Genomic DNA, 27,647 nt, shown 5'->3' on the forward strand with positions numbered 1-27,647 from the left:
GTGAGCCACCTTGGAAGTGGATCTTCCTGTCCCAGTCAAGCCTTCAGATGACTGTGGCCTTGGCCGACACGTTGACTGAAACCTCATGAGAGACCCAGAGCCAGAACCACCCAAGTGAACTGCTTCCAAATACCTGACCTACTGAAACAGTGTGAGATTATAAATGTTTATTGTTTTAAGTTGCTAAGCTTTAGGGTAATTTGTTATTCAGTAACTGATAATGAATATAAACGTCTTGTTCATGAAATATCTTCTCAAATCTCTTAAAATGCAGGGACTGTGATTTGTTCCTCCTCCTTGCATTTCCCATGACTCTTGCCACAAAGATGGACACTTTGGAACAAGCACAGCATGAGGATGTACTTGTTCATTCATTCACTCATTCAACAAATATTTATTGAGTACCAATGTGCTAGGTACTGTGTGTACCAAAAGGGGCAAAATAGATCAGCTTTCTACCTAGAGGAGCTTATGACTCAGTCATTAAATAATCACAAGAAAATATGTAATTACTATGAACACAAAATAAAGGTAAAATGGACAGGGGGACCACATTTACACTGAGGGTGGGGAGTAGTCAAGGAAGGCTTCTCTGTGGAAGTGATGTTTAAGTAGAAGCCTAAAGGATGAATAGCAATCACTCCGGCCACAGGAAAGGAAGCAGGGAAAGGCATTCCAGGTGTATGAGTGTCCTCGGAGCCGAAAGACTTTGGTGGGAAGCAGAGACAGCCAGGGGGACATCGGCATGTGACAGGGCTGATGAGGAAGCCTGGGGCCAGCCATCGGGAGTTCTACGAATCATGTTAGGTAGCCTGGATTTTATTCCAAGTGCACTGGGCAGTCACCGGAGGGCCTGCAAGCAGGGGATCCACATCGTTGGGAGGAAGTTATGAGGATAATGTTTTGGAAATGGTTAAGAGTAGTGTAATGACGGGACTTCCCTGGTGGCGCAGTGGTTAAGAATCCGCCTGCCAATGCAGGGGACACAGCTTCGATCCCTGGTCAGGGAAGAGCCCACATGCTGCAGAGCAACTAAGCCCGTGCGCCACAACTACTGAGCCTGCGCTCTAGAGCCCACAAGCCACAGCTACTGAGCCTGCGTGCTGCAACTAATGAAGCCCGTGCACCTGTGCTCCGCAACAAGAGAAGCTACAGCAATAAGAAGCCCATGCACTGCAGCGAAGTGTAGCCCCCGCTCTCCACGACTAGAGAAAGCCCGCACACAGCAACAAAGACCCAATGCAGTCAAAAATCAATCAATCAAAAAATAAAATTAAAAAAAAAAGAATAGAGTAATGACAATGGTCAGTGGCTCCTGCCATCACCCTGGAGGGAGAGGACAGTGGCTTGGGGTGGGACAGTGGCAGAGGGAATGAAGAGAAGTGGACAGTTGCAGGAGATATTTTGAAAGTAGAATGGATAGGAACTGGAGGTGGATGGAAGAAAGGGAAAGGCAGGTGTTAAGACTTACAGGTTGAGTGGTTAATATCCCTCAGCTGACATTCCACAGAGGCTGCCTTGGCTGGAGCCCTTTCCTACCTGGAATAAAATGGGACACCTTCCTCTGGCACATGATCTCATTTTCACTTCCCAGCAGCTCTTGCCAGGCCCAAGTAGCCCTGTTAGATCTGCCCAGCAGCTGGGCCAGATCTGTGTGCCCCACAAGGCGGATAACAATATCCAGTTTTGTTCATTGCTGTATGGCCAGGGCCTAGTCCAGTGTCTGGTACAGAACAGGCGCTCAATTAATATTGGATGAATGAATGTACACTGAATAAATGAATAAATGAGTACATGTCGGTCCTCCTCCCACCTTTCCCTTTGATCCAGCCCCACAGAGCTCCTGCCAGGGCCTGAGCTCTGAGCCCTGAGCCTTGCAGGCTGGCTTGGGGCAAGTGGGAGAATTCAGGAGCCAGAAGGGGCACAAGTCCCAGTCTATTGGTCTTACCTGAAGTCCCTTCCAGTCCTAGACCTCTTCCCTGGGTCCTGGCTCTGGCCCCAGTTGTCTGCCATGAACCTCAGAGAGTCCTGGCTCATATCCTGAGACCTGCTTCTCACCAGCTCTGCTCAGCTCTTCGTCAAACAGGAAGCAGGCCTTCTCGAGCTCTGGTTCTTATAGTTTACCATATATCAGAATCACCTGGGAGCTGGTTCAAAGTACAGCTTCCTGGGGCCCTTGCTCAGATAATCTGATCCAATAGGTCCTGAGGCCCAGGAAACTGCAATTTTAACAAGTGCCCCAAATGTTGCAGGTGGTTCCTGGATGACACCATGAGAAACTCGCTGTAGAGTGTTGGGGCCTGGGTGATGCCCAGATCAAACTGGGCCAAGCTAAGCAACCTCAGAAACATGGCAACAGGCGGGCTGGGAATCCAGCTTTGCCCAAATGTCAGGGTCCTCTTGGTCATTAGAGGACACACCTGGGCCAGGCCCTGGGCCCGCTGACCTTAGGGGACCTCCCACATCATAGCAAACATTAAAAGGCACCCATACCCCATTCTAAATATCTCTTTGCTCTAGAAAATTTGAAAGGACTTTTATACTTTTCAGCTTTTTAAAATAAATTATCCTTATTGTTCTTATTATCAAATATAAATACATTATACAATAATATAGCTACTTATTTATTAGCCATTTATATGACAGTAGTGTTGAACTGTAGGTAACCATTGACATTTCCTGGGTGTTTAATTAACATTTACTGATTTCAAATTAGAAACTTCTGTGTCTTGGAACCAATGCATTTTAAACTCAGGTTTCAAATATTTTCTAGGGGCCCTTAAAAAGCCAGCAGGCCTGGGACTTCCCTGGTGGCTCAGTGGCTAAGAATCCACCTGCCAATGCAGGGGACACGGATTCGTAGTCCTGGTCCTCGAAGATCCCACATGCCGTGGAGCAACTAAGCCCGTGCTCCGCAACAAGAGAAGCCACCGCAATGAGAAGCCCACGCACCGCAACAAAGAGTAGCCCCCGCTCGCTGCCACTAGAGAAAGCCCGTGCGCAGCAACAAAGACCCAACGCAGCCAAAAAAAAAAAAAAAAAAAAAAAGCCAGCAGGTCCAGGGCATGGTGCCCATAAAGAGGTACTGCGCCACCTAAGTCAGCTTTTCTGAAGCCATTCGGGGCTGGGCGGGAGGCCTGGGTTAACACAGGCATGGGGAGCCTCTGTGTTGCCACACAAGCCCCGGGAGCCATCCTGACGCTGCTGGGCTCAGCGTGGCAGATGTCCATCTGCCACCTGGGCACTAAATATAGCCCATACACAGAGCCCTCTCTGCCTGGGACCTGCAGAGTAGGCTTAATTGGCTGGAATTGCCACAGAGAGAAGCTCTGTTAAAAGGAGTTGAAAAAAGGCTTCGCCCCACAATTCTGGGATGTGGAGGTTCGTAATTAGACAATGGATTTTTTCCTGCCGGCAACACAGTGTTGCTGGATTTAGTCACTGATAAATCCTTCAGCCTGATGATCTCAGGTGTTGAGGTCAGGCCTGTGTAGGTGTCGGGGGCATACTTGCTTTCCGTGGAGAGCCGACAAAGTAGGACGTTTCCCCGAGTGTTCTGATCCTTAGTGCTATGGACCCAGGGAGTGTGTCCCCCTAAAATTCATATGCTGAGGCCCTAATCCTCAGGCTTTCTTTGAAGGTGGGACCTCTAAGGAAGTGATTAAGGTTAAACGAGGACAGGGACTTCCCTGGTGGTCCAGTGGTTAAGACTCTGCACTTCCACTGCAGGGGGCGTGGGTTCGAACCCTGGTCGGGGAACTAAGATCTAGCATACCAAGCGCAGTGAGGCCAAAAAAAAAAAAGGTTAAATGAGGACATAAGGGTGGAGCCCGATTCACTAGGATTATTGTCCTTATCAGAAGGGACACCAGAGCGCTGCCTCTCTGCGCTCACAGGAAGGGGTCATGTGAGCACACCACAGCGAGATGGTGGCAGCATACAAGCACAGAGAAGGGGCCTCAGAATGAAACCTACCCTGCTGGCACCTTGAACTTGGACTCCTCAGCCCCCAGAACCGTAAGAAATAAATTTCTGTTGTCTGAGCCGCTCAGTCTGTGGTGTTCTGTTACGGCAGCCTGAGCTAACCAGCACCTCCCAGCCCAACCCCAGGCCCACCCAGCCAGAGTCTGTATTGTAGCAGGATGCCCAGGTGATTCAAAAACACAACTTAGACCAAGGTGTTGGTCCCCCGGGGCTAGCAGTGATTGACTCCTGAGTATGAATTAGGGATCCTAGGTGGAAACTGCCCAATACCTGAGGGTGGGAAAAGAGAACCCTTCAAAACTAAACGTAGCTGCTGGCCTGTCAGATTTGCCCAAGGCAGTCTTATAAAACTCCATTCATGGGTGGTCCGATCTGGGGCTCTGAACTCAGCTGGCCTGGAGGTGCAATGCGGAAGTCTTTAAATAGCCTGCAACTCATCCAGGGACACAATTTTTTCCCAAAGGAGAGGTAGTGGTATTTAGAATGCATATCTTGTCTTGTTGAAGAAATGATAACAGATTTAGACTTTTTTGCCCTTTCACCTCCACATGCCCTGGGTGACTGTTGGCTTGACAGGAACTTAATCTATGTACAGACTCTAATCAACTGCTAACGGCTGCCTGGAATGCTTTGTTGAAAAGGACTTTAAGGCCTCCTCTGGGATCCATGAAAAATAGAACCTTGATGAATTGGCAGTGTCTGCCAAGAACATGGGGTGGGAGTGACTACCCAGTATGTGTTGATTCCACTCTAATACAAACGGCCCTTACAACCAATGCATAAAATAATCAACCAAGTTATTAGATCTGGTTCTGTTTGTGCTATTATCATTTATTTGTCATATATTGTCATTTATTTGTATAAATAAGATTTCCTAACTTTACTCATAAAGAAAAAATGAGAATACTTAGAAAAAAAGTTGGACAAGAAGAGGAAGTGGGGGAATTAGTCCTCCTAGATAAGTACCATAATTCATTGATTCTGCTCTCTGTTTGTTGTTGTTTTTGCAATTTAACATCTCTGAAATTGAGGTGTCTTATTGAGGTACAGTCAGGAGGTAACTGTCATCACCTGTCCATACACAAAAACACTGGCCAAGATTGTCAGCGACTTGGAAGAAAATCCTGGAGACAGTAGTGGGGTATTCTTTTAAGAAATGCTGCATCATCAAAGTGGGACTCTTGGAGGCACAGAGGACAATATTGGTTGGAAAAACAAGGACATCAATGGTCAGAATCAAAATATGAATGTGAAGACCTTTTAGAACCACTTTAGTCAGTTTATTTCGCTCATACGAATTTTCTTTCTTATATATGTCCAAGTGTGCTATATGATAAACTTCCGTGTCCACGTAAGTCTAAAAGTGCTCTTTCCATAAGTATGAATTAAAGTTTTAAGTGGTAAGAAAGCATTGTGTTATGGTTTGACAGCAGTACGTAAATTAGTGGCGGACTTTACAATCAATGGCATCTTGGATTAAATGAACAATAGGTATTATAAAGCAACAATAAATAAAATGTGCTACTAGAGCATAACAGATTCATTCATTCATTCTTTTAGTCAACAAGTATCTATGGAGTACTTAGTATATGCCCCTTCTAGATGCAAAAGAGTGTCAGAAAAGAAAATAATAAGTTTCTGCCCTTGCGGGGGCTTTCGTGTTGGCAAGAGTAGATAGACAATAAATGGACACACAAACAAGTATATAATATTTCAAGGTTGGTAAGTACAGGGTAAGAGAATAGAAAGTCAGGGTACAGGGTAGGATTTCTGTTTTATATAAAGATGTCAGGGAAGACCTTCCAAGAAGGTGGCATTTGAGTACAGACATGGAGGAGGTGAAGGAGAGAGCCTCAGGTGTAGCTGGAGAAAGAGCATTGTAAGTAGAGGAAACAGCATGTGGTAAGGCCCTGAGGCAGGAGTCCTCTTGGTTTAGTCAAGGAACAGAAGGGGGACCAGTGTGGCTGGAGTTCAGCAAGCAGGTTCTGAGAGGTAGCTGGGGGCCAGATTAGGTGGATCTCGGAGACTTCTGTGGGACTTTGGGAGCCACTGGAAAGTTATGAGCAGAGAACAGGATATGACTACATTTTAAAAGCATCACTCTGGCTGCTGAAGGGAGAATAGTCTTGGAGAGCAGGGTGGAATCAGGGCTGTCATAGAAAGATTGGTGAGGAAGCCATTGCCATAACTCAGGTGAGGGATGATGGGCAGTGCTGGAGGTGGTGGGAGCTCATTGGATTCTGGAGCTGACAGGTCTTGATAGAGTGGATGTAGAGAAGAGAGAAGTCAAGACTTGAAGATTTTTGACTTGAGTTATAGAAAAAAATGGAGCTGCTGTTTCTTGAGTGGGAAACGTTGTGGGAGAAGCAGGTTCTGGGAAAGATAAGGACCTTGAATTCAGAAATGTTAAGTTTGAAATTCAGATGAAGCCTCCAAGTGGAGACTGAGGAGACAGCTGGCTACATGGGTCTGGAGTTTAGAGGAGAGATCCGGGCCAGAGAAATAACGCCATATACCATCAATGCACAGCTGATACTTAAAGCTGTGAAGCTAGATGAGTTCTGTTTGGCAGAGAGAAGGGAAAATGTACTAGGATAGCACAGGATGGGTGCCATGAAACAGAGGAGGGGAGAGAAGGAAGAGCCAGAAAAGCAGGCAGAGAAGGAGGGGCCAGAGACACAGGTGAGAAACAAGAGAGGGCTCTCTCCAGCTGTGTCTCCAGAGAGTGCTTGCAGCAGACCCATGGGCCAGAACAGAAACCCCACACATAGACACCAGTACTTGGAGAAATTCAGTGTGCAGTAAAGGCAGCATTTCAAACAAGTGGGGGAAAAGGAATTATTCAATAAATGAAGTTGGGGAAAAAAATGAAGTTGGATCAGGATAAGTTTCAAATGTGTCTAATATAGAAATGTACAAATAACTAAAAGTTAAAAACATACTAGAAGAAACCACAGGGAAAGAGTTTTGAATAATCCTTTGTCGGTGTAAGGCAAAACCAAAAAAGCTCTAAAAAAGACTCATAAATGTGCCTACATAATAATAAAAACTATACGAAAACCATCTTTAAAAAGTCAAGCGACAAGTTGGAAAAAATATTTACTACTCATTTAGGGCTAATTTCCATCATTGTAGAGGTCCTAAATAAAAATTAATAACAATAATAAAAGAACAGTAACCAATAAAAACATGCGTAAAGATTGTGCACCAACCACCCAAGGAAAGGACAATACAGCTGGCTTCTGAGTCTCTCTGAAAGATGTTCAGACTCACTCACGATAACAGAAATGCAAATTAAAACTACATAAGAGGGGGTTTCCCTGGTGGCGCAGTGGTTGGAAGTCTGTCTGCCGATGCAGGGGACACGGGTTTGTGCCCCGGTCCGGGAAGATCCCACATGCCGCGGAGCGGCTGGGCCCATGAGCCATGGCTGCTGGGCCTGCGCATCCAGAGCCTGTGCTCCACAACGGGAGAGGCCACAGCAGTGAGAGGCCCGTGTACCGCAAAACAAACAAACAAACAAAATGAAAACAAAAAAAACTACATAAGAGGGACTTCCCTGGTGGCGCAATGGTTAAGAATCTGCCTACCGATGCAGGGGACACAGGGTAGAGCCCTGGTCTGGAAAGATCCCACATGCCGTGGAGCAACTAAGCCTGTGCGCCACAACTACCGAGCCTGTGCTCTAGAGCTCACGAGCCACAACTACTGAGCCCACATGCCACAACTACTGAAGCCTGCGCGCCTAGAGCCCATGCTCCACAACAAGAGAAGCCACCCCAATGAAAAGCCCGCGCGCCGCAACGAAGAGTAGCCCCTGTTCGCTGCAACCAGAGGAAGCCTGTTCGCAGCAATGAGGACCCAATGTAGCCAAAAATAAATAAATAAATGTATTTTAAAAAAAAAAAAACTACATAAAAGAACAGTTTTCATCAAATGAATTATTAAAAAAAAAAAAAAGTTTGATAAAACACTGACTTAGGGACACCATTCCCTGTGGTGGGAGTGTCTATAATCGGTAAGGGCAACGTGGAGCAGGATACGGGCGATATTCATTACAATTAGGAATGCATAGGCTCTGTTTAAAAAAATATCTACTTTATTTTATTTTATTATTTATTTTCTTTCTTTCTTTCTTTCTTTTTTTTGGCTGCATAGGGTCTTAGTTGTGCCACGTGGGATCTTCGTTGCGGCATGCAGGATCTTTCACGGTGGTACTCTTCGTTATGGCGTGCGGACTTCTCTCGAGTTGTGGCGCACTGGCTTTCGAGCGCACGGGCTCAGTAGTTGTGGTGTGGGCTTAGTTGTCTCGCGGTATGTGGGATCTTAGTTCCCCAACCAGGGATCGAACCTGCGCCCCCTGCATTGGAAGGCAGATTCTTAACCACTGGACCACCAGGGAAGTCCCTGTTTTGTTTTGTTTTAATTTTTTTCTTTTTCTTTTCTTTTTTTTTTTTTATGATCCCCAGCATGTGGGATCATAGTTCCCTGACCAGAGGTTGAACCCGCAACCCCTGCATTGGGAGCACAGAGTCTTAATAAACTGGACTGCCAAGGAAGTTCCTGGACATTGTTTTGAGAAGCAGATTACCCTACCTTGTTTGTGAGGAAAACCGAGGCTTCCCAGAAACTTGACCGAGCATCACTGACCCCTCTTAGGGTCCCCAACTGCCTCCCACTGATTTCCTTCTCTGGCCATGCACCCCATTCTCAGGGGGCCCCAGCAGCCTTGTCTGTACCATGTGACTGTCCTCTGGCCCTAGATGATTGATTGACCAGGAATGTGATACTGAAACCACAGTGGGTCAAACAGAATCTTGAGAGACATGAGACTTGAAATTAAAGAATGAGAGACACAAAGATAAGGAATCACTGAGGTCGAGACAGGTTAGTAGCTGCACTCTGGAGAAAGGCCACTGACTTCTACAGCTGAGTCGTGGTTGTCAGCCCTGCCGTGTGATCCTTCCAACAAATTCCCCTTTTGGCTTAAGCTAGCCACAATCCGTGTCTATTGCTGCAACAAAAAGAGCCTTAATTAATACGCAAGAATCAGAGGTGGGATTTGAATTTTAGCCTCCAAAGTCCTGCTCTTTTCTACTATATGACACCATGATTCCTGGGAACCATTTAGTCACACTAACAAATATACATATCCACCACTCTCTATTCTATAAAGGCTTTTAGGGGGATCATTCCAGGCCCAAATTACCCTGGCCGTTCCCCTGGAAAGACCATATGGAGAGCGCAAACCCCTGGGATGATACAGAAAGGCCCAGCCATCCCAGTGTGCCCACTGAGATGTTCCTGCCAAGGCGCCAGACATGTGACTGAAACCATGTTGAATGTTTCAGCCCCAGCTGCTGTGTGACCGTGGCCTCTTTAAAACAAAAAAACAGTCTTTTCCCACTTAGTCTTATTCTGAATTAACATATGTGAACAACCTAGAGTGTGTCATCTGTATTTTTCTCCACTTACACGTAATCATATACAAGCATGTATAAATGCATATATATGTATATAGGCATACACATTGGCACATAAATGTGTTATGACTTCACCAAACAAACAAACAAACAAAAAAAACCGAGATTGCATCATGCAAAAAAAAAAAATAAAAAGAGAGAGAGAGAGAGAGAAAGAGAGAGAGAGCTCCAAGCAAGACCAGCACAGGGATTACCCCACTAAGCCTGAGACCCCTCACCACACAGTGAGAAATAAGAAGACGGTTGTTTCAAGCTACTAGGTTTGAGGACGATTTGTTACGCAGCGATGGATAACTAAAATAGATGGCTTCTTTGGAAAGGTGGTGTGTAAGATGAGAACTGAAAGATTGAGGGGAGTGGAGCGGGAGACCCTGGGGGAAGGCCAGCCAAAGCAGAGGGATCAGGAAAGAGCCTGGTGCATTCGAGGAGCTATAAGAGGTCAGCGTGGCTCAAGTGCCTGGTGATGGAGAGGGTAGCACCAGATGAGGTGAACGGGGAGGTGGGGCCCGATCACGCAGGGCCCTGCAGGTCTTAGAAGGAGCCTGGGCTTTCTTCTAACTGCCTCGGATGCCACACAAGTGTTTTAAGCTGGGGGACGCCATGATCTGATGTGGAGTTTTCAGATGTCTCCCTGGGTGTTGTGTGGGAGGGCGGATTGATTAGAGGCAGGCGATGGGAAAGCAGGAAAGACCAGTTGGAACGCCTGTAGCAGTCCCAATGAGTCGGTGATGGATTGGATGTGGCGTATGAATGAGAAGGAAGTGCCAAAAATGACTCCCAGATCCCTGACTTGACAACTAGGCGGAGGCTGGTACCATTTACCGAGACGGGGAGAACTGTGGGAGGACGAGATTTGGGTTAGGGGTGCCGATCAAGAGTTCGCTTTTGCACACTTTACGTTGGAAATGTCAGGGAGATATCAAGTGGAGATGTGTGTCAGCTGTTGAATATATAAGTTTACATTTTCGAAAAGTGATCTGGGCCAGGGATATACTTTGGGGAGTCATCAGCCTACAGATGACATTTAAAGCTCTAAGAAGAAGTGAGATTTCCTAGAGAGGGAGGGGGAGAGAGAGAAAAGCTCCAAGGGACAGGAAACCCCAGCAAAGAGCCTGACTGACAACTTGGGACTTCCCTTTGGAGTGCAGGAAGCAAGATCAAGATGTTTCTGCCTTGTAGCTGCTTGGATATTTGAAGACGGGGTGATGTCCCCCGAGGACTCTCCTCTAGATGACATCCTCCAAGTTCCCTGTGTCCTTCCTGGGAAGGCATGCATGTAAGGCCTCCTCTCAAAGTTCCTTCAACTGGGTGTAAATGTCCAGGTGAGACTGAGCAGCCCAGAGGGGAAAGAGACTAGCTGATCAATGTGAGAGACACTAAACAAAGAGCGACTAGGGGACAGCTGAGGACAGATGGGCCACTCAGGGCTGTTGCTGAGGGATTTTCCATTGATTTTCCCATCTGTGGGAAAGGGCTGGAGATTCAGAGAAAACCCCATAAACAACGGAGTGAGCTCAGGCACTCCGTTACTGCCTGACAGCCTCAGTGGCAGAGAACTAGCTTGTTTCCCTGGGCAAAAAGTAAATAGTGGAAAACTTCTAACAAGACCATCAGCGGGCTGCTTGCCTGCTTGATAGCGAGACCTCAAGATGGATTGTTCGGGAAAAGCCAAAACCTATAAACACAGAGCAGAAAAGTTCTCCATCTTTTCCTCATTTACTCCACAAACTTTTTCACTGCTGAGATGCCAAGGCCCAAATAAATACGCAAGCAGAGCAATTGTTCCAAGTCCTGGCTGGAACAGGAGGCCTGTATTCTCCAGCAGTGCCGTTTAGATTCACCATGTGAGTTTTCTGCTGTGGTTACGACAACTTATAGATAAGGAACAATAAACGTGTGTGCACACATGTGTACACACATGCACGCGTGCACTCACGCGCGCACACACACACACACACACACCCCAGACTCCTGGATGTGGTGTTTGGAAACCTGTGCTCAGTATAACTTTGGCAAGAAAGTGTTCTTCATTCCTCACTTCCTTTCCTTTCTTCACAGCTACCCCATGCGGATGGAGTCTTTGCAGGGACAGAGACTTGGTCTAATAACACTGCAAAGACTCCCCGGGAAAGGCCATCAGTGTTATTGAGACCAGGGTTGATCTGTCTTTTAGACACTCCAATCTGAAGACGGAGGGAGACCAGAGAAAGACCAGACCATATGATGACCTTAGTGTTTTAAAGAAAGGCTTGGCCTTTCCTTGGGCTCAAGGGAGGGAGTATGAGGACAGTCTTTCTAGAGCGGCGCTTCTCAAAGTATGGTTCCACCACCCAGCAGCAGTATCACCTGGAAGCTTGTTAGCAATGCAAATTCTTGGGCACCACCCCAGACCTCCTGAATCCTAGCCTCTGGGGGCGGGGCCTGGCGATGGGTTTAACAAGCCCCACAGGGATTCTGGAGCAAGCTCGTGCTAGAGCAACTGCTCTAGCGGTGTGACTTTCTTACCAGTAATGAGCTATATCTTCATGCTGTTAGGTGTTATGTACATATAATTTTACGTTTGGGAAGCAAGGGGGAAACCTTATTTTTATAACACAAACTACAGGATATTTTGGAGGGACAAGAAGAGGGGACACAATGGCCCATTAGAATCCCAGAGAGAGTTTTATGTTCACCAAAGTGGGGCAGGGCTAAGGTCATGAAACCCTGATTTAGAGAAAAGAAAGAAGGTCTCTCCAAGGCAGGCCCTGAAGGCTCAGTTCCTGGGGGTCCAACACAGTAGGGCCTGTGAGAGAAGGCCCAGAACTCCTTCCTGCCTCACAGGCAGGGCCTGGAACAGGATTTTCTTAAGGTCTGTTAGTTACCCAGCAGACCTTATGGGCGAGTAGTGTGCCTGTGCATGTGCACACTCACCTGTGTGTGTGCACCTGTGTGTGTGCATGGGGGATGGGCAGGGGGAGAAACAAGAGGGCGTGGGAAACATTGGTCATCCCACTACCACCAGCAGCTCCCACCACCCAGCTTTCAGCCCCTGGGGTGGTGTGGTCTGCAATGTACCAGAGACCCCAGAATACAAAGGGGGTTGATTTCTAGTTTCCAGGGACTCCAAGGATGGTTCCTGAGCTACTTCCTCACTGGCAGTGGTTACCAGGTTCAGTACCCACGCCCCCTCCCTGCAGAGATCCTGATTCCACTGGCTTGGTGCAGGGCCAAGAAATCTGCATTTTAAACAAGCCCCTCCCACCAAGTAATTCTAATACAGGAGTTTGGCAGGCTGTACCTAGGATAGTAACAGACATTTTTATTTGGGGAGATGGCAATGCTTGGGGGAAGGGAGGGGTGACATTGAGGAACCAGGAATAATATCCTCGGACGTAGGAGTGTCTGATGGGTTTCGTCATCCATTCAGTTACTAACTAGCAGTGAGACAGAAGGACAGCCTAGTGAGAACTGTCACTGCCAGACACAGAGTGGTATTCATTTGGGCCGTACACGTCAGGTCGTTAGTTGATCCTGGGAATGCCTGGGGGTTGCCTCGCCAGCCTGTATCAGAGGCATGCTACCTGCTCTTTCTAGAACAGAGGCCTCACAAGGCCAGGGCAGCCAGGTCTCTGGATTGAGAAAGAAGCTTAGGGGAGTCAACAGTGGGAATGAAGCCTCTGGAGGTCCACCAAAAGGTCAAAGAAGCATGGATGCAACGTCGACGGAATGGACAGGTCCATGTAAAAGGGATTTGATCAATTCTGTCAAGCATCTCTCCCAGACACCTGCAGTGCTCTCCAAGAGAGCGTTCCGTGATGACGGACATGTTCTGTATCTGTGCTGTGCAATGAGGTAGCCACTAGCTACATGTGGCCATGGAGAACTTGAAATGTGGCTAGTGCAACAGGAACTGATTTTTAAACTTTGATTTATGTAAATGTAGGTTTAAATAACTTCACATGGCTATGACTGCCATATTGCATAGTGAGAATCTCCAACCAACCCTAGCGAAAATCTCAAATTATCAATTATCATCTCAAGGCTGGAATGGAGGCAGCTCACCAAGGGGCCCACCCTCAGTGAAACGGCGGCTTTTTCCTATCCCAGGGGAGATCTGGGTGTTTAGTACACCAGAAGCTGTGGATGTGAAGCATCCTGTCTCCTTCCAGCTCTCCTCTGCTCTGAGAAGGAGGGTGGTCTCTGCTCTGAGATGTCTCCGTGTTAGTTCACAGTAGCCGCACCTGTCACAGGGCTGTCAGCCTTGCCTGGTTCAAGGTCAAGGGGTCCATCTGTGGCTGGAATACGAGCTCTGCTCTGGAGCTGTGGAAGGAACGTGCAGGGGCAAACTGGGGGAAGGGATCTCGTGTCCCTTGTTTGGAGCAAGCCCCTCAATTGCTCCCTCACATGCTCTCCATTTCCCACTTAAAAGATAAAAAGGAAGACCGGACATAAAATAAAATAAAACTCATCTAGATGATGACATTTTTAAAAGGCAAGTACATAGACACTGTAAACATCAAGTTGTGAAAAAAAAGATGAACTTTCAGCTCGCCTAACAAGGCCACCCTAGTGGTCCAGCAGGACCCCTGGGAATAAAAATCCCTCACACGGGCAGAATATTGGCCTTCAGCTACTTCAGATTCAGCCCTTCTCTGCCGAGGTTGCCAGGAGACTCCCAACTTCAGCTCCCACCCGGGCTGCCCCCAGCAAAGCTAAAGCCTGTGACACTGGCCCTAAGCTCTAGACCCACCTGAGGCCAGGCATAGAGCAGGGGGTAGGCACAGACCTAAGTGAGGGAGAGGGGGCGGGGCTGGGCGGGGGTGAGGTTGTGACCTAGGAGGCCGCAGAACACAGAGTGGAGATAAAAAGGGGCACTAACTCTAGTACTCAGTACCAGGAAGATGGGGAAGGGCAGGAAGAGACTCTGATTCTGGCCTCCGGCTCCTTGAAAGTGGGTCCCGGAGGGAAGTGTCTGTCCTCAGCTGGAGCGGTCCTGGCCCTTCTTTCAGGACATGGTGTCTGGAAATGCCAGCCAGCAACGAGCAGCTTTTCAGGTGCTACTTTTCCAGGGTGAGGGCCTGGATGTTCTTCTCAGAACATTAGAAAAGACCACCTCTCTGGCCAGAAGACCTCCTGTATGGGCTAAGTGTCACACAGGGGAAGGGAATGAGAGCAGACTGAAACCTTGGGGAAGAGCAGGCTGCTGTGAAGACAGTAACACAAGTCATTCCTCCCTCCCATCTTCACAAACCAGCCCCCACCGTCGCAAAGAGAGAATAGTCCCAAGGGGCAGCTCCAAAGGTACGAATGCTCTGTTTATGACCAGAATGATGACTGGGTGGCTCTAGCTCTTACGGTCAGAAGTAGAGCTTCTGATGGTTTAAGGATAAAGAGCGGCAGAAGAACTGTGAACAGAGGCCAGTCAGTCACGTAGCTTTGCAAAGGCCGCTGATGAGGGATGACAAAGATCTCAAGCCCAAGGCTACGGCAAGAGGCCAAGCCTGGCATCTGGAATCACCAGCACCTGCCTCCCCCCTCCTCCTCCTAGAGAGGCCGGGTGCTGGCAGGTCAGCGTCTCAGGGTGTGACTCATGTCTCCCTGCCTGGGAGGCTGGCAGCCACCCTCAACCGACAGCCCGCCCTTGCAGGCCTGTTGGAGACAAGACTGCTCACCGCTTTTATTTATTCCCTGTTCCTCAACCGCCTCTCCTCACCCCAACCCGTGACTAATGTGCTCCCACCGCCCCAGGGCATGCTGGGAGGGCATCACCACCGCTGCAATTATCTGGATCATTCAATCCCAAAAAAGTCTCCCCCCTCCCCAGCATCAGTTTTGTTTTGAAACTGTGACTGTTTTGAACCCCAGTGATTCAGATGAGTGGTCTACACAGTGAGAATGAAGCTTCAGTCACTGGTTTCCTCTGGTTGTGAAAGTTAGCTCCGACTGGCCAGGAATTCCTGCATGTTACCCCTTTCACCATGGGGAGTAACTCAGAACCCCAGAATTGGTATAACGATTATTTTCAGCTGTAGACAGTTGAGATTCAACAGATGCAGAAAGAAGCCTTCCCAGAGCTTCCCCTATCTGACTAAAAGCAGAAATTTTGAGAAATCAGGACCGCCATGAATTCCCTCTTTGGGATGGGTCTGCTTCTAAGAGAGAGACCAAGAGCAAATTCACCATAATTTGCCAATCTATTAACTCTCTCTGGGGCAGTTCTGGCCCTGAAGAAGAGGTAAAGTCCACTCGTACCTGTACAGACAAACATTATCACAGATTCTCTCATCTCCCATTTATTCTCCTAAAAAGCCCATTTGTCTTTCCTAAAGAAACCCATTTGTTCTCTCCATGAGAGCCTTTTCTCTCCCTTCCATCCTTCTACTAAATTAGGTATATAAACCCCCAATTCTAACCACCCTTTTGTTTTATTATTAATTAATTTATTTATTTTTGGCTGTGTTGGTCTTCGTTTCTGTGCGAGGGCTTTCTCTAGTTGTGGCAAGCGGGGGCCGCTCTTCATCGTGGCGCGCGGGCCTCTCACTATCACGGCCTCTCTTGTTGCGGAGCACAGGCTCCAGCCGCGCAGGCTCAGTAGTTGTGGCTCACGGACCTAGTTGCTCCGCGGCATGTGGGATCCTCCCAGACCAGGGCTCGAACCCGTGTCCCCTGCATCGGCAGGCGGACTCTCAACCACTGCGCCACCAGGGAAGCCCCCTAACCACCCTTTTGAGTTACTCAGCCCTGAGCACTTCCACATGCACGCATGATGCACATAAATAAAACATTTTCTTCCTGTTAATGTCTGTTGTCATTTTAATGAACAGGCTCTGGACACTGAACCTATAAGGGTAGAGGAAAAGTTTTTCCTTCACTACATCACCATCCTCTCCTACCTCAGAAACATGGTTATTTTACAGCTAATGGGATTTTAGAAATGAGTTCATCCAGTGATAACATAAGAAGCATCAACATCTTTTAAAACTCAGACGGGTCCAGGCTGCAGAAATATCCACCAGGAAGACTAGTACTAGATGTGAGTGCCCACTCACATGCCTCACTTCCTCTCCTGCACACAGAAGGGCCTAACTCTCTGGACAGACATTCAAGGCTCTCTGAGTCTGTCCAACAGCCTCCAGACCTTCCACCCATGTCCCTGAGCTCTCCTTTCAGCTTTCTGGTCAGACCATTACTCCAGCCTGACATGCCCTCACCACTCCTCATGTCTCCTCCTCTTGGAAGCATCTCCATTTCCCACCCCGGTTCCCAGCCTAGTTTACAGTGAGCCCTTCCTCCACGAAACCTTCTCTGCCTGCGCCCAGGGCCGGTCGCGCCTGCCCGAGAGCTCGCACAGCACCGTGACATTGACTTCGGGATTTAACGGGCTGTGATTTGTCTATTTATTTTGGAATCTCCAGGAGGGCAGGGGCTCTTGCCCACAGAGGATGCTGAATAAATGTGAGGCTGTGAGTTGACACTGCTTCTCCCCGTGGACCACCCTCAGGGGAAACACACTGCACCTTCGGATGTTTGCTTTGGGAACTTTCCCACCTGAGCTTCTTTACAGATTAAACTGACATTTTCCATTTGTGTAAACATTCGCAACAAGACAGAAAGGCCAGCCTGCTCTCCAAACAGACCAGAGAGGAACAGGGACTGGGTACGTGCTGGGGGTCAGGGGAGGGGACCGTCCTGTACCCGGGATGACCAAGAGTATGTAGGAAGCATATAAGAGGTAGTAAAAAAGGACTACTGGTGTCAGCCGACAGAACAGGAAACATCAAAGTTGTGATTTAAAAAAAAACTCAGGGATCCAGTTCGGAGCCCAGCTTCTTCCTTCTGCCAGTTTCATCTGTAAGGACACGGTTGGCTGGAGACAGGTGGGGTTGCCAAGTGTGGACACCGGGAGGGCGGACATTGGCCTGCACACTAGAAAGGGCACTGCCAGCCCAGCGAGGCTGCCCAGCTGGGAGGGCAGTCCTTGCCATCTGCCCACTCCCTAGGGGCACACGTACCTCCTTGCTGGTGGAGGGATCAGCCCACCAGTCCTGCCGAGGTCTCTCTCACCAGGAGAGTAGGTGATCAGGATCTGTAGCAGCTGCCGGCAACTCGGGGGTATGGGACAGGCAGCTCCCTGTAGGGACCTACAATCCAAAGTAAAGCAGCCATGACCAGGAGTTCAGGGCAGCCCCAGGTGAACAATGGGGAGCAGCTGCGTGTTCACAGCTACCTGTCTTCCACTCTCCTCACTGCTACAGTCAGCACAACTTACCTCTCTTTAAAACCCTGCCCTTTGCCTCAGTGCAGGCCCCTTTCCTTCTCCCCTGCTCCATCTCCCTGCCTCCCCTGACATGCTTGTTTCCCCCTCACCCCTTGCACTGAATTTCTTTCAGTCCCCTATACAATCATTTCTGGGGCTCAGTGACTTTGCCCTTATTATTCCCTCTATCAGCAGTACCCTTTCCCCTGATGTCTGGCAAACTCCTATGCATGCCTCAAGACCCAGCTTAAATGTTACTTCTTTGGTGAAGCACTTTCCGACTCCACTATGCACTGTCTTGTCACTATTACGGTACTTATTGCATTGTTTGGTAACTATTTACATCTGTCTTGTTCCCTCTCACGTCTAAATAATGAGGTCCTTGAAGCTAGGGGTTATTTCTCTAAATCCACTATGTACCACAATGTCTAGTACATAGAGGTTGTCAAGAAATACTTGTTGAATGAATGAACAAATGTAAATTCTGCTTTCATCCTTCTATTCCCTGCTTCATGACCTTCAACGGTGCCCTCTTATCTGGAGACTAAATTCCTAGCGATTGAACTCACACACTTTCCATACACATCATGAAGTAATTACTCCCATGTTTGGCATTGTTGAGAAATACAAAAATGCAATAGTGTCTCCACCCTGACTTCCAAGGAGTAAGACAAGAGCCCAGATGAAACAACGAGGAAGGCAGTGGATGCCACTGGGACATTCCAGACGAAGTGAGCATTGCATCCAGCAGGGACGGATCCAAGACGGTCTCCTGGGGCATCAGGACACATGTGAGTCAGCCCCAAAGGGTAGGTAGATTTGATTTGATTTTTAAAATATTTATGTATTTTTGTCACACCGGGTCTTAGTTGCGGCATGCAGACTCTTAGTTGCGGCATGCAGACTCTTAGTTGCGGCATGCATGCAGGATCTAGTTCCCTGACCAGGGATCAAACCCAGGCCCCCTGCATTGGGAGCACGAAGTCTTACCCACTGGACAACCAGGGAAGTCCCGGGTAGGTAGAGTTTAACAGTTAGACATGGGCTGGGGGGCATGAGGGCCTGGGAAAAGGGCATTCCTGGTCCCAAAGGCAAAAGTATTCAGGATACATTTGGGGGCTGTCTGGCTAAAGCAAAGGCCACATGGAGGGAACAGGGCTTGTCCAGGGCATGGCTCTCATCAGCCCATCACGTGGGCTCCAGAAGGACTCACATTCAGGGCTGGCTGCCCTCGGGGCTTCTGAGGAGGCATCTGGGGGACAGGTATTATCAGCACTCCAGCTGTCATAGCCCAAGCAGGGGGCGAGGGAAAGGAGCAAGGTGGGAATGTTTTAAGAGTTTCCTCACCTCTCCAATGTTTCCTAAATTCCATACCTAGTAGGAGCTTGGACCAAAGGGGCATCTCAATCCACCAGCCTCCAGCAAGGTAACCCACAGAACCTCTCCCACCCTCTCTCTCCTCAGTAGATGGGGACCTGTGGATCTCTCAACCACAAGACACAGCTGGTAGCAGAGGAGACCCAGAGGCAGAATGGCCCCCCAGGCAGAGTGCAGCATGAACAAAGGCTTGGAGGGCGGCAGCATGGAGCTAAGATATTTCTTAGGCACCGTCGACTCGAAATGTAGCCTGTGAAACACGGTGGGAAATAACCAAGGATAGAGGACACAGACCTCTAGTAATTAATCACATACAGGAGAGAGCACCCACAGAGCCAGGCCAAGCCAGGGAGTGGTGAGTATCAGGTGAAGACAGGAAGCAACCAGTCTCAACATTTCAGGGAGACCATATAAATGACTGTCCAGACCAGGCGAGGAAAAGGGGGAGCTATTAATAAATACGCTACAGCATAGACATGAGCAGGGACCATCCCAGGCCAACCATGATGGTGGTCATCCTACACATTTGATTCTTAGGATTCCAAAATTTCCATCTCCAGACCTGTCCTTGGTGCTGAGCTCAAGACCTAGCGTCAGTTGCCTGCTGGGCAATTCCAGCTGGGTATCCCACAGGCTACTCAACCACAATGTACCCAAACTGAAGTCAGCAGTTCCCCTCCTCCCCTATCCCTTACCACTGGCTTTTCCCCCTTCTGCGCTCCCCACCTAGAGAGACAGTACTGGTCTCTACTCGCACGTTCCAAACCAGACCCTGGAGTTGTCCTGGATTGCTCCCTGCCTCACCAAACCCAGGCAGTCACCTCAAGAGCTATTGGTTCTCCCTCTGCCTGTACCTCTCAAGTCCATGTTCATCACGGCAGCAGAGAGATCTCTTCTTTCTTTTTTTTAATATTTGGCCACACTGCACAGCATGCGGGATCTTAATTTCCTGACCAGGGATTGAACCCGTGCACCTGCAGTGGAAGCACAGAGTCTTAACCACTGGACCACCAGAGAAGTTCCCAGAGAAATCTTTAAAATACACAAAACCTCAGTGGCTCCCCTTACACTTTTTTTTTTTTTTTTTTTCGGTACGTGGGCCTCTCACTGCTGCGGCCTCTCCCGTTGCAGAGCACAGGCTTGGGACGCGCAGGCTCAGCGGCCATGGCTCACGGGCCCAGCCGCTCCGTGACACGTGGGATCTTCCCGGACGAGGGCACGAACCCGCGTCCACCGCATCGGCAGGTGGACTCTCAACCCCTGCGCCACCAGGGAAGCCCTCCCCTTACACGTTGATACTTTTGGGTGGTAGCTGAGACCTTTTGGGTCCTCCCCCACCAGTGCTCATGTGTTCAGCTTCACCTCCACTTGCCATTCCACTCCCTGTCGGTCATCTCTGCAGAAGTTCCATGCTGCCGCCCTCCAAGGCTCTGTTCATGCTGCTCTCTGCCTGGGGGGCCACTCTGCCTCTGGTTCTCCTCTGCCACCAGCTGCACTTCAGGTAGCACCTGCTGCACAAGCCACCTTGCTCATTGAGGACTGACCTTCCTGCTACTGCAGCCATTCATTCATTCACAGAAAAACAGTGTCAGATGTTGGGGCATTAGAAATGCATGTAACAACATACAGAGATAAAGCAAATGTGGCGAAAATGCAATCAATCAGTCCATCAGGTGAAGGACTTGGGGTGCTGACTGTACCATTCTTGCAACTTTTCTGTGGGCTTTAAGTTTTTCAAAATAGAAAACTAGGTTAAAAAATGAATGGAATATGGGCCTGAATAGAAATTCATTCAAACCTAAGTTTACTGTGACCTGATTTGAGAGGGACCATTATCCACTGAAATTCAGGCACAAGGTTTGCTGTTAAAGTTCCACATATATCAGTACATTTGTTGTGTTTACATTTAAACATATACATGTTGAACTGGGGTGGGGGGAGATTAGAAGAAAAAACAGATAAGTGGACAAAAGAAAAGAAAATTATCCATAATCTCAGCACCCAGATATAACAATTATAACTATTTCAGAATACGCCTTCCTGGTAATTTTTGGGTGTAGATATATTTTTAGATACAAAATGGGTTATGCTACACACAGTTTTGTAACTCCTTCTTTTTACTCTGCAATGTATTACAAATGACTTTTCCTATTGATAAATACATTGGCATTTTAATAGCTGCACTGCTTTCCATGGAATAGATGCCATATAATTTATGTAACCCCATGATCTTTCCCCTACACACATGAGCACAAGCCCCAGCTTCCTGATTCTCGCACCTCCCATGACTCTAACCCAAAGAAGGGCTCAAAGTCAATGCTGGCCCTTGTTTAGGGAGGTGATACGTTGCTATTTGGGCTTCAAAGGAAAAAATGAATACTGACAGATTAGAATTAACTGGGAAAAGCTCCTCGTCTCAAATGCCACGAACATTTTAATAAGTAGAGTTCAATCTTCCTGGCAGCTCTGCTCAGGGCGGCCAATAGAACTTCAGGCCATGCCTGGCAAGGGTGAAAGGAGCTAAAAATAGACCCAGGACTAAGCGTCGAGACTTTTCTGAATTCATAGGCATAAAGGCTGCCCCAGAAGGACTTGCTGCACCAACATTTTCCAACTGCTGTGTGTCATGGTGCCTGAAATTCCTAAGGGTTATGGTTTTCTAAAAGGCTCCTGTTGGAAAGTAGGCAGCTGTTCTGTGAGGAGGGTGGAGTGAGTCCCCATCAGGACCCAGTGGAGAAAGTCAGGGCTTTGGAGTCAAACAGAGTGGGGCTCAAGTTCCAGTTTGGCCCATCACCAGCTGTGTGACCTTGGGTCAAGTCCTCAACCTCTCTGAGTCTCTGTGTCCTCGTCTACAACAAGGGGATAAAAGGCCACATCTGCCTGTTGTGAAGGTGGAATGGGATGGTACCTGGAACAGAGTTTAGGAGGCAAACAAATGCAGCTTATTGTTATTACTGAAGACTTGAATTTTTTCTCAGATTGGCCAGGTGCCATTTTAGGAGAGCTGAGTTTTCTCAGAGTTGGTGGTGAGCGTGAGAGAAGCGCAGCAGAGTCCCCACACATGGTACACGGCCCAGGAGACAGGGCTGCACACCCAGGGCCACTGGGCACCCTTCAAGCAGGCTGGACGCGTGCTGGAATGGCACGGGGACCCCTCACTCTTTGCCACACCTACAGCACTCACAAATTTAACCTTCAGGACATCGAGTATCCTCCAGTTGATTCGGAAGATTCGTGACGTGTGATAATTTCTGTTTGGCTGAGGCATTCATTGGGACCACGCTGGACTCAGGGAGAAAACGTGTCTTGTAGATTTCCCAGGAGTGGCCCCTCAGGAGGCTTTGCAGCAGACGTGACCCCAGCCCCTGACCCCAGCCCTGACCTCTGCCCGAGATCCCAGTGGGGCTTGTCACACAGGACCCACTCACCCTGATTGTGATCGCACCCCATCTAGGGCCTCTGGGAGTGGAGCAATGAGTGGGACAGATTTGGGGAGGATGACTGATGGATGGGTCATACCGGCACGATAGACTGGCAGGGCACAGACGATGTCACTGCTCTTTAAATGTGTGCTCTGGACTGAGGTGGCTTTCACCGCTGTCTTTGTTTCCTAGGGCTGCTGTAACAAACTGGGCGGCAGAGAACAACCAAGATGCACCGTCTCACAGCTGTGGAGTCCGGAAGTCTGAAACCAAGGTACTGCCTGGGTCCTGCTGTCTCGGAAACCTGTCGGGGAGAAGCTTTCCTTCCTCTTCTAGCTCCTGGGGTTTGCGGGCAGCCCTCGGCATTCCTTGGCTTGCAGGTGCATCACTCCAGTCTCTGCCTCCATTGTCACGTGAGGGTCTTCTGCCCGAGCGGCTCTGTCCTCTTCTTATAAGGACACAGGTCATATTGGGTCAGGGGTCCACCCTACTCCAGTCTGACCTCATCTGAACTCATCACGTCAGCAAATAAGGTTTCCAAATAAGGTCACGTTTTGAGGTACTGGGAGTTAGGCCTTCAGCGTATCATTTTGGGGGGACACAAGTGAACCCATGATAACCTGTAAACCCATCTTGAGATGAGCGTCTCTCTTCAGTGCCTGAGCCCAGCTCAGAGCAACGTCAAACATCCTGTCCACAGCCAGGAGAAGGGTGCTCAGGACAGGCCCTAGCGAACTCTGGCTCGTGCCCTGCACCTGTGTCAGAGGCACATCGGAGGCGGGGGGTGGAAAACAGACCTGCTGAGATGGTGTAGACGGACGCGTCGCCTTCCCTTCTCAGTGATCGTCATGACTCAAGTCCTCCTTGTGTCCTGTAGTGCACCCAGGGTGCCAGGGGGCCCCAAAATCCCGGGCTCTGCTTTCCGGACACTTAACAGTCCCTGTAGAACAGGGAGTGATGAAACAGAACAGAGAGAAGTGTCCCGGCCCCCCCACCCCACCCCGGTCCCCTCCTGCTGGCTCAGCTCATTACAGCCCAGGCAGGATATGTGGCCAGAGGAATGGCTTGAAGGGGTCTCAGACCCCACTTCCTGCCCCTGGGACACCCAGCTACCCCTGGGGGCCTGCTAGGGCAAGAGGCAGGCAGGGACTTCCCGATCCAGTCACTCACACACATTTGAAAGGGGAAAGTGATGACAAAGCTCTTTGCACATTTCTTAATACATTGAAAAATCCTTAACAAAACAAACCTCAGGGTCTGAATAAACTGGCTCCCAGATGCTGGCCAAGGAACAGGCTGCTTGGAAAGAGTGGGGAGTTGGAGAGGGGCTGGGTCAGTGCACCCCACGCCAGGCAGCTCCCTCATGAGGTGCGTCTGTGGACAGCTGGGAACCCAGAGCTCCCAGATCCACCAGGCAGGTAGCAGGGGCCTCCCACCTCACCACTCTGGTCCCCTTCTCCAGAAGCAGCACCGGGACAAAGGCTATTGGCAAATCCCCCCAACATCCCCTGAGACGGAGCAGTACAGGGACTCAAGCCTGGTCTCCCACCTCACCCGCCCAGGAAGAGGCCGGCCCTGAAAGCCCCCCAGTGAGGTGGCTCATCTCAGAGGCCACAGGGCAGCGCTGACACAGCCTGCTGGGGGCAGAGCTGGACGAGGCCCTTGCCCAACCTCTCCAGGCTACAGGCTACCCTGCGGCGACTGACACCGGAGGGTCGGGTCGGAATCTCCCTCCAGGTGGCAACGACCTCTCAAGGCTTCTTCCCCTCACTGATCTTCCCAACTCAGCAATGTCTTCTCTAACAGGCTTGCGGGGAGGGCACTGTCCTCTGTGACTGACCCCAGCAGCGGCCAGACTGGTCTGGCTTTGTGTCTCCCGCTTCAGACCCTGGTCTGCCCACTGGACACCAAGTGGAGACGCTTGACATGGACCCTGCATCTCGGGGAGAAGGCAGGGCTGAAGATAGATACACCAGAGTTTGGGGGGTAGGATTTACAGACCAAGAAGTTCCTATCTGAGGTTTGGCCTCAGATAGGAACAGGGACGGGTCTTCCGTTGCGACAGGAGGGAGGGGCAGGTGGGCAGTGGGGGGGACTGGGGACAGGTCAGTGAAGGAGTTTCCCCCTAATGCTTTGTTCTCTCCATGAAGGATGAGGTAGAGAGGGAACATGGGTGTGAGGGCAGGCAGGACAGGGCTCCCCTAGGAAGCCGTGTGACGATGGCCTGCTGGTGTCCAGTGCACACGTGAGGTCTGGGGTCATAAAGAGAAAGAGGCCACGCAGCCCAGATACAAGCTCTTCTACAGCAGCTCTCAGCTTCTCCAGCACAGCGGGGAGGAACTGGGGTTTAACAGAGCTGGGGGGAGGCAAGGTAGTTAAGGGTAATTGCAACAAAGGCTTGATAAGATGGACCAGGGACTCTAAGCTGGGTAAGGGACGGTGGGGGGAATGGCAGGGTCAGCATGATGCCACCCTGGGCTCCAGGTCTATTGACAAGACTTCTTGGGACCACTGAGGACAGCGTGCCCCATCCAGGGGCAAAAAACCAGTTCCTCATCTGAGCACAGTCGAGCCCGTCCTCCGTGTCCCCCACCCTGGGACGAGGAGGGGACAGGTAAAAGCAGGCAATCACTTGTGTCGTGATCAAAAGGAAGGTATTTTACAAGTTATCTGTGGCTAATAATGACAAAGTGAAGCTTGGGAATGATTGTCTTTTTATCGAGCCTATTGAAGGTTATCTCTATCAGGTCACTTTATCTCACTTACACCCGCTAAACTTTTTCAGAGAAATGCCTAGAGTTACACCTGCACTGTAGCTAGTGGGCAAAATCAACAGTGTAGCTTTTTATGCTGACCCGTGGTGAGCAGCATCTCAGGTAGCCACGGGGGCTTTCCTCCTTGTGAATAGCAATGCTTTACGGATCTCTGTGCCCAGTAAATGGCTCACGTTTGCTATTCCAGCTGCAGACCTTTGTGGCACATGGAGCTGGGGCCGCACAAATTCATATTCAGAGGTTGCCATGGAGACCCCTGGACGTCCACCATCCTCTCTTTTCCTCTTCTTCCAGAGTAGGAGTTATAGCCTGGAGTGGTTGGCCAGCTCACGCTGCTTGCCAGCCTCCCTGCGGGAGTGCACAGACACGTGACTGAGTTTGAGAAACTTGTGTGCGTGATGTGTGCCACATCTGTGGCAGTGTCATTGGCAAACTGGGCCTCCTCTACATTCTGTTTCCAATTTCCACAAATCGGAGCACAGAGGAACCTGCAGCCTGGCTTCAGCCAAGGGCGAAGCCAAAGGGATGGCAAAGAAATGAGATGAAGAGAACCTGGGCCTCTGAGCACGGCCAAGCTACCCACCGACCAGGAAAGCTCTCTTTAGACTGTGTCTTAGGTCAGCTCACTTGGAACAGACGGTCCCAGAGGTGTACTAGGCTACACCACTCAGGAACGGCACCAGCCAGGTGCAAGAGCAGAAGTTGAATTGCAGTGAAGTTGGACGAGGGTCCTCAGCTGATCCAGCGGGGAGCTCTGGGTCTAGGATCGCCCTTCAGAGTTGTCCCAGATGGAGACAAAAGGGTGGGACCTTCGTTCTCCATATCTACCAGTCTTTTTGGGACGCAGGCTGCCTGCGCAAGGGCCGTAACTTGGGTGAGGCAGCTCCTTTCGCCAAGGGCAATTCTCAGGGATGGACTCAGCTACGAGCCCTCAACAACTCCGCACCCCAGCCCCCAAGCACTGGGGAGGTGGTACCTCAGTCTTGAAGGCGGGATCTGGGTGCTACCCTACAATATCCACTGCAGATTGTCACCAAGGGAGAAACGTCCATGTTCTTTAAGCCACAGCTTTATTGTTGCGTCTCTATCAGAGCAGTCTCTCCTCACCCCCATCTAATAAAGCTCTGTGCTTGTTTACCAGTGCACATCCTGCCCTCAGCCAGAGAGGAACTCCCTGAGACACACACTAGGTCAGTGGTTTGCAAAGCGTGGTTCCCAGACCAGCATCATCACCAGCATCCAGAAATTGTTTTAGCTGCACATCTCAGGTTTCACTCCAGACCTACTGAGTCAGGAACTCTGGGGATGGGGCCCAGCCATCTGTGTCTCAACAAGCTCTCTAACGCCCAGTGCAGATTTGAGAACCACTGCTCTAGGATTTCTTCCTTTAGACTCAGAGCACTAACCACCACGTAGAGCACACGGTGGCCTGGAATAGAACTTCAATTCCTTGAAGTTCTGGGGTTGTGCATTAAGGTGTCTGGGTCCCCACCCTTCCCCTCTGAGCTGGGGAAGGAGTGGGGGGCAGAGAGAGCCTCACAGCTTCGGGGCCAGACTTACCTGGTTTCCAGTGCCAGCTGTGTCGGCTACTGGCTGACTGACCTTAGACAAATGGCTTGCTGGGCCTCAATTTCCTCATCTATACAATGGGGATAAGACCCATCCTGCCTAATTATTGTGAGACCAACAAGAGAGAACCACCTCAGTGTCTAACAGTACCTGGCTTCTGGCACTCACTCCATAGCTGTTAGCTCCAGGCCTTCAGTATCCTCCAGGGCCCACCTGCTTTGCTCCAATAAAGATTTCCAAGAGTAGGTCTAGAGCTCATTCACAGGGGAAGACAAATTACCAGTAACTAAAGTACTGTAACCTTCCCAGGGGATTTTGCATTTTAGCTGCAGTCCAAGGATCAAATTACAACTTTTTTTTAAATAATGGGTGGTGAGGAGGAGAGACTTCCTTCCCAGCTCCTGAAATCATGCTCCCTCGGGGCTCTCCTGCTATCCCTGGACTCATCCCTGGTATGTCTGGACTCCCGGTATCCCTTCTGCAAAGGCCTTTGACCTTGAGGAGGCTCCATTCTAATAAAAGTGCCTGTTTTTACAGACAGCGGAGCAAACCAGCTGGGCGGTGATGCTTGGAGTTGTCAAAGGAGCCCCAAGCGTCCCATCTGGATCAGACTGCAGACCCTCTCCAGACCTGCTTCTTTCATTTGAAAGTTGAAAATCATCCCCAAGACATCTCGTGGCCCAGATCTCAGGGTTCTCCAAGGTCAGCCTGACCCCAAGATGGAGAAAGTAAGGAATTTCAGGGACACCAGGGAGATCTCCTGCCCCTAAAAAACCTCTCCAACCTGCGAGTCAGGAGC

General features: G+C 49.6%; 1 pseudogene across 1 annotated transcript in view; it reads left to right on the forward strand.

The window, feature by feature from the left end:
• LOC307196039 (archaemetzincin-2-like) overlaps nucleotides 1-22,321 on the forward strand; it is a 58,852-nt pseudogene extending 36,531 nt beyond the window's left edge. Inside the window, exons 6-7 of the transcript in view lie at nucleotides 20,486-20,584; nucleotides 22,261-22,321. The product of the transcript in view is annotated as an archaemetzincin-2-like (transcript). The remainder of the gene's footprint in view (nucleotides 1-20,485; nucleotides 20,585-22,260) is intronic.
• The last annotated feature ends 5,326 nt before the right edge of the window (nucleotides 22,322-27,647 follow it).

This window comes from Stenella coeruleoalba (assembly GCF_951394435.1).
Source record: "Stenella coeruleoalba genome assembly, chromosome: 13".
NCBI classification, from domain to species: domain Eukaryota; kingdom Metazoa; phylum Chordata; class Mammalia; order Artiodactyla; family Delphinidae; genus Stenella; species Stenella coeruleoalba.